This window comes from Artemia franciscana, chromosome 12, assembly GCF_032884065.1.
Source record: "Artemia franciscana chromosome 12, ASM3288406v1, whole genome shotgun sequence".
Classification (NCBI taxonomy): Eukaryota; Metazoa; Arthropoda; class Branchiopoda; order Anostraca; family Artemiidae; genus Artemia; species Artemia franciscana.
In genome coordinates, this window is record NC_088874.1 from 36877086 (window position 1) to 36886619 (window position 9534).

The following is a 9534-nucleotide window of genomic DNA, read 5'->3' on the forward strand; positions in this document are numbered from 1 at the left end:
GTGTATCCGTAGCAATATGTCGTTGATTTGTGATTTTATGAGGAACGAGCAATTTGATATTATTTCTACTAGCTCTTAATTTGTCAATTGCTAAAGTGAGATAACTCATAACTTGTTGTTGTCGTACATAAAGTATTGCTGAGGTGAGAGAAACTGCTACATCGGGTGCAGTGCCAACTAATTTTCGAAAAATAAAATCGGACGGTGCACGTTGTAGCTTAATATCAATCTTTACAGTAATCTTACATTACATCTTTTTATTCTTTGACAATAGCGATTTTTTACGCTTTCGGCCTGTATTGGGATTGATGAGGTGTTTCTCGTCCTTTTAAAGCCTTTTCCGCTTGGTCATGATTTCAATCGCTCGCCGAGGGATCGCGCGCAGGACCTGATATTTTGTGAAAAACTTTATTTAAATTCCTTCCCAGAGCCTCAGTCGTGTAGTGCAGAGCACGAAAAATCCCCGGTGTTCGGTGCAATATGTTTTTTAGCCAGGGGTAGAGCAGAGCGAAACAACTTAGCAAACCAATTGCCGAGTCCATAACCGGACATTGACGAAAAACCCCGTAATAGTCCCTTCTATGAACAAATTGTCGTGGTTTAAGAGTGAAACATAGTAGTTAATATTAGGACAAACAAAGGAATATTTTCTATTTGCCATTTCCCTAATTGCATCAAAAATGACATGTAATCACACCCAAACCCTTTTTATTGTTAGAGAATCGCCCGATTTACTTCCTAATGTTAACTAATGGAGCTACGAATACGAAGCGTTGACCAGAATTTATTGAAGATGCTTTATATTGTAGTGATGAATGTGTTCATGAGTGGTTTTTTGTTCAAGAACACGTAGGAGGGGGATATTGCTATTAGGGATTCTCGATGCTTCAACAAATCAAGCGTAAAGAAATATTTGATTGTTCGAGGAGAAGCCGCGAGGATAGTTGGTGAAAATAGTGCGATCCATGCCACTCGTGCTTCGAATGGTTCGACCATTGATCATATATTGCTTAAAACCAAGAATATCTCTCAGATTATCGTTGAGAATAACCTTCTCATTGTCAATGGGAAAACTAACATAAATCTTGCCCTATAGTTCATTGATTCTATCTATTCCTCGCTAGAGAGAGTCAAATCATGAGGTCTTACTTTAATATCGTATGTATGATCTTTTTTCATGATATCATATATACGTTTGAGAATTCAGCAACAAGAGCAACTTTATATCTTCGCTCAAATTTGATTTTTGGGGAGAGTTTTGTCCGAAAATCTCTTGTTTTACTCAAATCATCAATGAAGGTGAATCAGAGACTTTGGACATGAATGACACATAAAAATCTTTAGACATTTTGAATGTCTTCAGAGACAATCCAAGAATCGAAATCATAGTTTTATGATAACAAACGAACAATTAACTGTCTCTTACCCTTGCTAGTACAACTCTTGAATATTTTCCCAATTTGATACATTCCAGTGGTTTTAAATGTTTGTAATTCATAATCATGAAAACCGCCAAGAATGTCCTTATCTTTCATGTCACATAGACGATACGTTACAAGCTTAGTTTCTAAGACTTTTGACACTTTAAAAAGTTCAATGGACCACAAGTAATTTTCTTTTTCGAAAATATTAGTAGTCCTATTGATTCAAACTGTATCACCAACATTAATTTTTCTTTCACAGCCCCTTCGATTGAAATATTGTTGAGGAAAAATGTCAAGTGAACTGATATTGTGATGAAATTAAGGAGGGCTATGGTTCGAAAGCGATCAATGAGGACGTTCATTATAATCCGAAATGATCTTATCAAAATCTTGAATAAAAGCAGCGATATTTTTTAATCTACAATATCTTGAAATTAAAAGTCAAATTGTTTTCATCAAACGTTCATCCAATGGCGCCCTACTGCACTTATAGAGCTATAACTATGATAGAGTATTGTATTGTATTTAAATAAAAACCGTTTTTACATGTGGATTAACAAATTCACTTCCCTGGTCTGATTGAATTTTTCTATATGAAAATTTTTCAAAGATAGATTCAAGAGTTCTTGCAATTTCATCGCCTCTCTTTGAACGCAATGGAACGGCATATGCATAGTGACTAAAAAATATTGATTACAAGTAGAATATATTTGTGTGGGTTATTGTGACGTCTTTGAGCCTTGTCTGGGGTTAAAAGATCTGCTTGTAATGCATGCAATGGGAAAAAGGTTAGTTTTTCGATAATTATTACCGTGAACTCTATGATTTCGATGAAGAGTGTAGATGGGTTCATTCTGTAAATATTCTGTCGCTACCTTCTTATAATCGCTAACTCCAGCGATTCGGGTAAGTGCGGTGGGGGAACTTAAATTTCCCGCTTCCCCAATATTTTCATTAACTTGTTTCAAAATTTGATTCATTTTGAACGTAAACGAGGTGTGAAGCCTACGCTAACCTTTTTCATACTAAATGTGGTGGAAAAAAGCTTTTGTTTAACACCCTTTCACTCATCACCCTCACTTAGTGTGCTATTCAAAAACGATATATCTTCTGATATTTCTCCAGATTCCCTTAATCGTTTTACATTATGTTTATTCCCAATGACACTTTTGAGAAATTTGATGACTTTGTAAATTTATACAAATGACTATCTGTTTATAAATTCATATCTGATATATTTAGATAAATTTTTATGTGTATATAAATCAGAAGCTTCATTTGTGGATTTTGGTACTATGTTTACGGAGCAACTCCACCGGAATTATGATATTCGGATTACTGGCCAATATGTTTCTTGTAATTCAAAGTACCTATATAAAGATGGTTTGAGGTCCGGGTATGGTGGTGATGATTCTAAAGATCTCAGAGTTTTCCACCTTATCTGCCAGGGTTTGAATTCATCTTTTGACTTTTTAAGCGAGATATGTGAGCTTTCCATTTTTCAGGTTATTGGACTCACAGAAACATGGCTAAATGAGCATAACTCTGCTCTCTTGGATATTCCAGGGTATACACTTTGTCATAGGAATCGTCAATTTTGACAACATGGAGGAATGGGAGCTTATATACGGAGCGATATCGAGGTTTTGGTAAGAAGTGATCTAGTGCTGTATCACGAGATGTTATTTGAGCCACTTATCCTTCAGCTCAGGCTTAAGCCAAAAGATGTTTGTGTTGTTGTACTATGTAGACCACCATCTGGGTCTATACCGGCATTTATGGATATTTTGGAGGAACAGTTTGATAAACTACCTACTGGTTCGCACCCATTCTTCATGCTTAGGGACTTTAATTTTGACCTTAAAGGTATGAATTAGAATACTCCTATGGACCTCCTACAGCTTTGCATATAGTTTATTTCTCACTATTATTATTTGTACGCGTGTTACCACTTTAACGGCAAATCTACTTGATAATATTTTTTCTAATTCTAACTTTTCAGATCCAGGGATTATTGTTACGGATGTTTCTGACCATTTCGGCATTTCGGCAAGTTTTGAAGCTTGTCAAATCATGAGGTCTTACTTTAATATCGTATGTATGATCTTTTTTCATGATATCATATATACGTTTGAGAACTCAGCAACAAGAGCAACTTTATATCTTCCCTCAAATTTGATTTTTGAGGAGAGTTTTGTCCAAAAATTTCTTGTTTTACTCAAATCATCAATGAAGGTGAATCAGAGACTTTGGACATGAATGACACATAAAAATCTTTAGACATTTTGAATGTGTTCAGAGACAATCCAAGAATCAAAATCATAGTTTTATGATAACATTAAATAAAAAAAAACTAGTTTTTTTTAACTGAAAGTAAGGAGCGACATTAAAACTTAAAACGAACAGAAATTACTCCGTATATGAAATGGGTTGTCCCCTCCGCAGTCCCTCGCTCTTTACGCTAAAGTTTGACTCTTTGCCACAATTCTACTTTTTAAAACAATTAAAAACTTTAGCGTAAAGAGCGTGGGACTGCGGAGGGGACAACCCATTTCATATACGGAGTAATTTCTGTTCGTTTTAAGTTTTAATGTCGCTCCTTACTTTCAGGTAAAAAAACTAGTTTTTTATTTAATTTTTGAACGTTTTTGAATTAATGCATGTTTGATTTTGGCTCTCCGCACATAAATTATTGAAATGAAATTAGTATATTAATTTTTTTTTTGGCTAAATGGCTTTCTCTTAGTTTTGATCAGACGATTTTGAGAAATAAGGGGTGGGGAAGGAAGCCTAGCTGCCCTCCAATTTTTCGGTTACTTAAAAAGGCTACTAGAACTTTTAATATTCAACGAACGTTTTTATTAGTAAAAAATATACGTAACTTAAGAATTAACTTACGTAACAAATTTTTATATTCTTATATTTTTATTATGTGTACGAGGGGGTTTGTACCCTCGTTAATACCTCGCTCTTTACACTAAATCGTAAGTTTTGTCCCAATTCTTTAAGAATGACCCCTGAATCAAAAAGGCCATAGAATAAATAGTTGAAATCACTAAAAATATTTTAGCATCAAGAGCGAGGTATCTATCTCCTCATAAATACCTCGCTCTTTATGCTAAAGTATTTTTAGAACCCCTCATATGCGTAATAATCTCTGTTCGTTTTAAATTTCAATGCTATTCCTTACTTTCATTTGAAAAAACGTTTTCATGTTTATTTTTTCATTGTTTTTTTTATAGTAATGCTAGAAAATCCTGCGCCCTTTTCATTGAATTTTTCTTCCCCCGTGACATATTCCTCAAAGGAAAGATCCTCTCACAAAGCCCTCTCCCATCAACCCCACCCCCCAAACCAAAAAATCCCCATGAAAACGCCTGTACACTTCCCAATAACCATTACTATATGTAAACACTGGTCAAAGTTTGTAACTTGCAGCCCCTCCCTCAGGGATTGTGGGGGAGTAAGTCATTCCCAAAGACATAGTTATTATGGTTTTCGACTATGCTGAACAAAATGGCTATCTTAAAATTTTAATCTGTTGACTTTTGGAAAAAATGAGCTTGGGAGGGGGCCTATTTGCCCTCCAATTTTTTGGTCACTTAAAAAGGGCACTAGAACTTTTCATTTCCGTTAGAATGAGCCCTCTCGTGACATCCAAGGACCACTTGGTCGATAAGATGACCCCTGGGAAAAAAAAAAAAAAAAAACAAATGAATAAACACGCACCCGTGATTTGTCTTCTGGCAAAAAATACAAAATTCCACATTTTTTAGATAGGAGCTTGAAATTTTTGCTATAGAGTTCTCTGATATACCGAATGCGATAGTGTGATTTTCGTTAAGATTCTGTGACTTTTAATGGATGTTTCCCCCTTTTTTCCAAAATAGGGCAAATTTTCTCAGGCTCGTAACTTTTGATGACAAAGACTAAATTAATTGAAACTTAATATTTAGAATCAGCGTAAAAATTCGAATCTTTTGATGTATCTTTTAGCATCAAAATTCCGTTTTTTAGAGTTTCGTTTACTATTGAGCCGGGTCGCCCCTTACTACAGTTCCTTACCACGAACTGTTTGAAAAGAAAATAATTCGGTATTTCGGGGCTTCTGACATTATTACTCCTTTGCGGAAGTTAGGCTCAAAATTGAAAAAGGATTATATTTTTTCTCTGGGCCCCTTCCACCTCTTAGTTCGTTTATTTTCCCGTTAGTTTTCACCTGTTTTCGCTTTATAGTTGTGTTATCTCTTAGCAGTTCTTTCGTTAGTTGAGTTATGGTTGTGGTATATATGTTTTATCGCTCGTATAGTTGTGTTATTTTCAAATTATACTCCATAATAGAGAGGCTCCGAACACCCAGCATTGTATATTAAGCTCTTAATTTGACGTTTTTTTCTAACGTGACCAGATTCGTCCTGCGCCCTTTTCATTGAATTTTTTCCCCCATGGCATATTTCTCCAAGGAAAGATCCTCCCACATAGCCCCCTCCCTCAACCCTACCCCCAAAACCAAAAAAAAACCCTGAAAACGTCTGTACACTTTCCAATAACCATTATTATATGTAAACACTGGTTGAAGTTTGTAACTTGCAACCCCTCCCCCAGGGGCTGTGGGGGAGCAAGTCATCCCCAAAAACATAGTTATTATGATTTTCGACTATGCTAAACAAAATGGCTATCTCAAAATTTTGATCCGTTGACTTTGGGAAAAAAATGAGCGTGGGAGGGGGCCTAGATGCCCTCCAATTTTTTTGGTCACTTAAAAAGGGCACTAGAACTTTTCATTTCCGTTAGAATGAGCCCTCTTGCGACGTTCTAGGACCACTTGGTCGATACGATGATCCCTGGGAAAAAAAAAACAAAAAAAAAACAAACAAATAAACACGCACCCGTGATTTGTCTTCGGGCAAAAAATGCAAAATTCCACATTTTTATAGATAAGAGCTTGAAACTTCTACAGTAGGGTTCTCTGATACGCTGAATCTGATGGTGTCATTTTCGTTAAGATCCTACGACTTTCAGGGGGTGTTTCCTCCTATTTTCCTAAATAAGGCAAATTTTCTCAGGCTCGTAACTTTTGATGGCTAAGACTAAACTTGATGAAACTTATATATTTAAAATCAGCATTAAATTTTGATTCTTTTGATGTAGCTATTGATATCAAAATTCAATTTTTTAGAGTTTTGGTTACTATTGAGCCGGATCGCTCCTTACTACAGTTCGTTACCACGAACTGTTTGAAACGAACAATTAACTGTCTCTTACCCTTGCTAGTACAACTCTTGAATATTTTTCCAATTTGATACATTCCAGTGGTTTTAAATGTTTGTAATTCATAATCATAAAAACCGCCAAGAATGTCCTTATCTTTCATGTCACTTAGACGATACGTTACAAGCTTAGTTTCTAAGACTTTTGACACTTTAAAAAGTTCAATGGACCACAAGTAATTCTCTTTTTCGAAAATATTAGTAGTCCTATTGATTCAAACTGTATCACCAACATTAATTTTTCTTTCACAGCCCCTTCGATTGAAATATTGTTGAGGAAAAATGTCAAGTGAACTGATATTGTGATGAAATTAAGGAGGGCTATGGTTCGAAAGCGATCAATGAGGACGTTCATTATAATCCGAAATGATCTTATCAAAATCTTGAATAAAAGCAGCGATATTTTTTAATCTACAATATCTTGAAATTAAAAGTCAAATTGTTTTCATCAAACGTTCATCCAATGGCGCCCTACTGCACTTATAGAGCTATAACTATGATAGAGTATTGTATTGTATTTAAATAAAAACCGTTTTTACATGTGGATTAACAAATTCACTTCCCTGATCTGATTGAATTTTTCTATATGAAAATTTTTCAAAGATAGATTCAAGAGTTCTTGCAATTTCATCGCCTCTCTTTGAACGCAATGGAACGGCATATGCATAGTGACTAAAAAATATTGATTACAAGTAGAATATATTTGTGTGGGTTATTGTGACGTCTTTGAGCCTTGTCTGGGGTTAAAAGATCTGCTTGTAATGCATGCAATGGGAAAAAGGCTGTTTTTCGATAATTATTACCGTGAACTCTATGATTTCGATGAAGAGTGTAGATGGGTTCATTCTGTAAATATTCTGTCGCTACCTTCTTATAATCGCTAACTCCAGCGATTCGGGTAAGTGCGGTGGGGGAACTTAAATTTCCCGCTTCCCCAATATTTTCATTAACTTGTTTCAAAATTTGATTCATTTTGAACGTAAACGAGGTGTGAAGCCTACGCTAACCTTTTTCATACTAAATGTGGTGGAAAAAAGCTTTTGTTCAACACCCTTTCACTCATCACCCTCACTTAGTGTGCTATTCAAAAACGATATATCTTCTGATATTTCTCCAGATTCCCTTAATTGTTTTACATTATGTTTATTCCCAATGACACTTTTGAGAAATTTGATGACTTTGTAAATTTATACAAATGACTATCTGTTTATAAATTCATATCTGATATATTTAGATAAATTTTTATGTGTATATAAATCAGAAGCTTCATTTGTGGATTTTGGTACTATGTTTACGGAGCAACTCCACCGGAATTATGATATTCGGATTACTGGCCAATATGTTTCTTGTAATTCAAAGTACCTTTTTAAAGATGGTTTGAGGTCCGGGTATGGTGGTGATGATTCTAAAGATCTCAGAGTTTTCCACCTTATCTGCCAGGGTTTGAATTCATCTTTTGACTTTTTAAGCGAGATATGTGAGCTTTCCATTTTTCAGGTTATTGGACTCACAGAAACATGGCTAAATGAGCATAACTCTGCTCTCTTGGATATTCCAGGGTATACACTTTGTCATAGGAATCGTCAATTTTGACAACATGGAGGAATGGGAGCTTATATACGGAGCGATATCGAGGTTTTGGTAAGAAGTGATCTAGTGCTGTATCACGAGATGTTATTTGAGCCACTTATCCTTCAGCTCAGGCTTAAGCCAAAAGATGTTTGTGTTGTTGTACTATGTAGACCACCATCTGGGTCTATACCGGCATTTATGGATATTTTGGAGGAACAGTTTGATAAACTACCTACTGGTTCGCACCCATTCTTCATGCTTAGGGACTTTAATTTTGACCTTAAAGGTATGAATTAGAATACTCCTATGAACCTCCTACAGCTTTGCATATAGTTTATTTCTCACTATTATTATTTGTACGCGTGTTACCACTTTAACGGCAAATCTACTTGATAATATTTTTTCTAATTCTAACTTTTCAGATCCAGGGATTATTGTTACGGATGTTTCTGACCATTTCGGCATTTCGGCAAGTTTTGAAGCTTGTCAAATCATGAGGTCTTACTTTAATATCGCATGTATGATCTTTATTCATGATATCATATATACGTTTGAGAATTCAGCAACAAGAGCAACTTTATATCTTCCCTCAAATTTGATTTTTGAGGAGAGTTTTGTCCAAAAATTTCTTGTTTTACTCAAATCATCAATGAAGGTGAATCAGAGACTTTGGACATGAATGACACATAGAAATCTTTAGACATTTTGAATGTGTTCAGAGACAATCCAAGAATCAAAATCATAGTTTTATGATAACATTAAATAAAAAAAAACTAGTTTTTTTAACTGAAAGTACGGAGCGACATTAAAACTTAAAACGAACAGAAATTACTCCGTATATGAAATGGGTTGTCCCCTCCGCAGTCCCTCGCTCTTCACGCTAAAGTATGACTCTTTGCCACAATTCTACTTTTTAAAACAATTAAAAACTTTAGCGTAAAGAGCGTGGGACTGCGGAGGGGACAACCCATTTCATATACGGAGTAATTTCTGTTCGTTTTAAGTTTTAATGTCGCTCCTTACTTTCAGTTAAAAAAACTAGTTTTTTTTTATTTAATTTTTGAACGTTTTTGAATTAATGCATGTTTGATTTTGGCTCTCCGCACATAAATTATTGAAATGAAATTAGTATATTAATTTTTTTTTGGCTAAATGGCTTTCTCTTAGTTTTGATCAGACGATTTTGAGAAATAAGGGGTGGGGAAGGAAGCCTAGCTGCCCTCCAATTTTTCGGTTACTTAAAAAGGCTACTAGAACTTTTAATATTC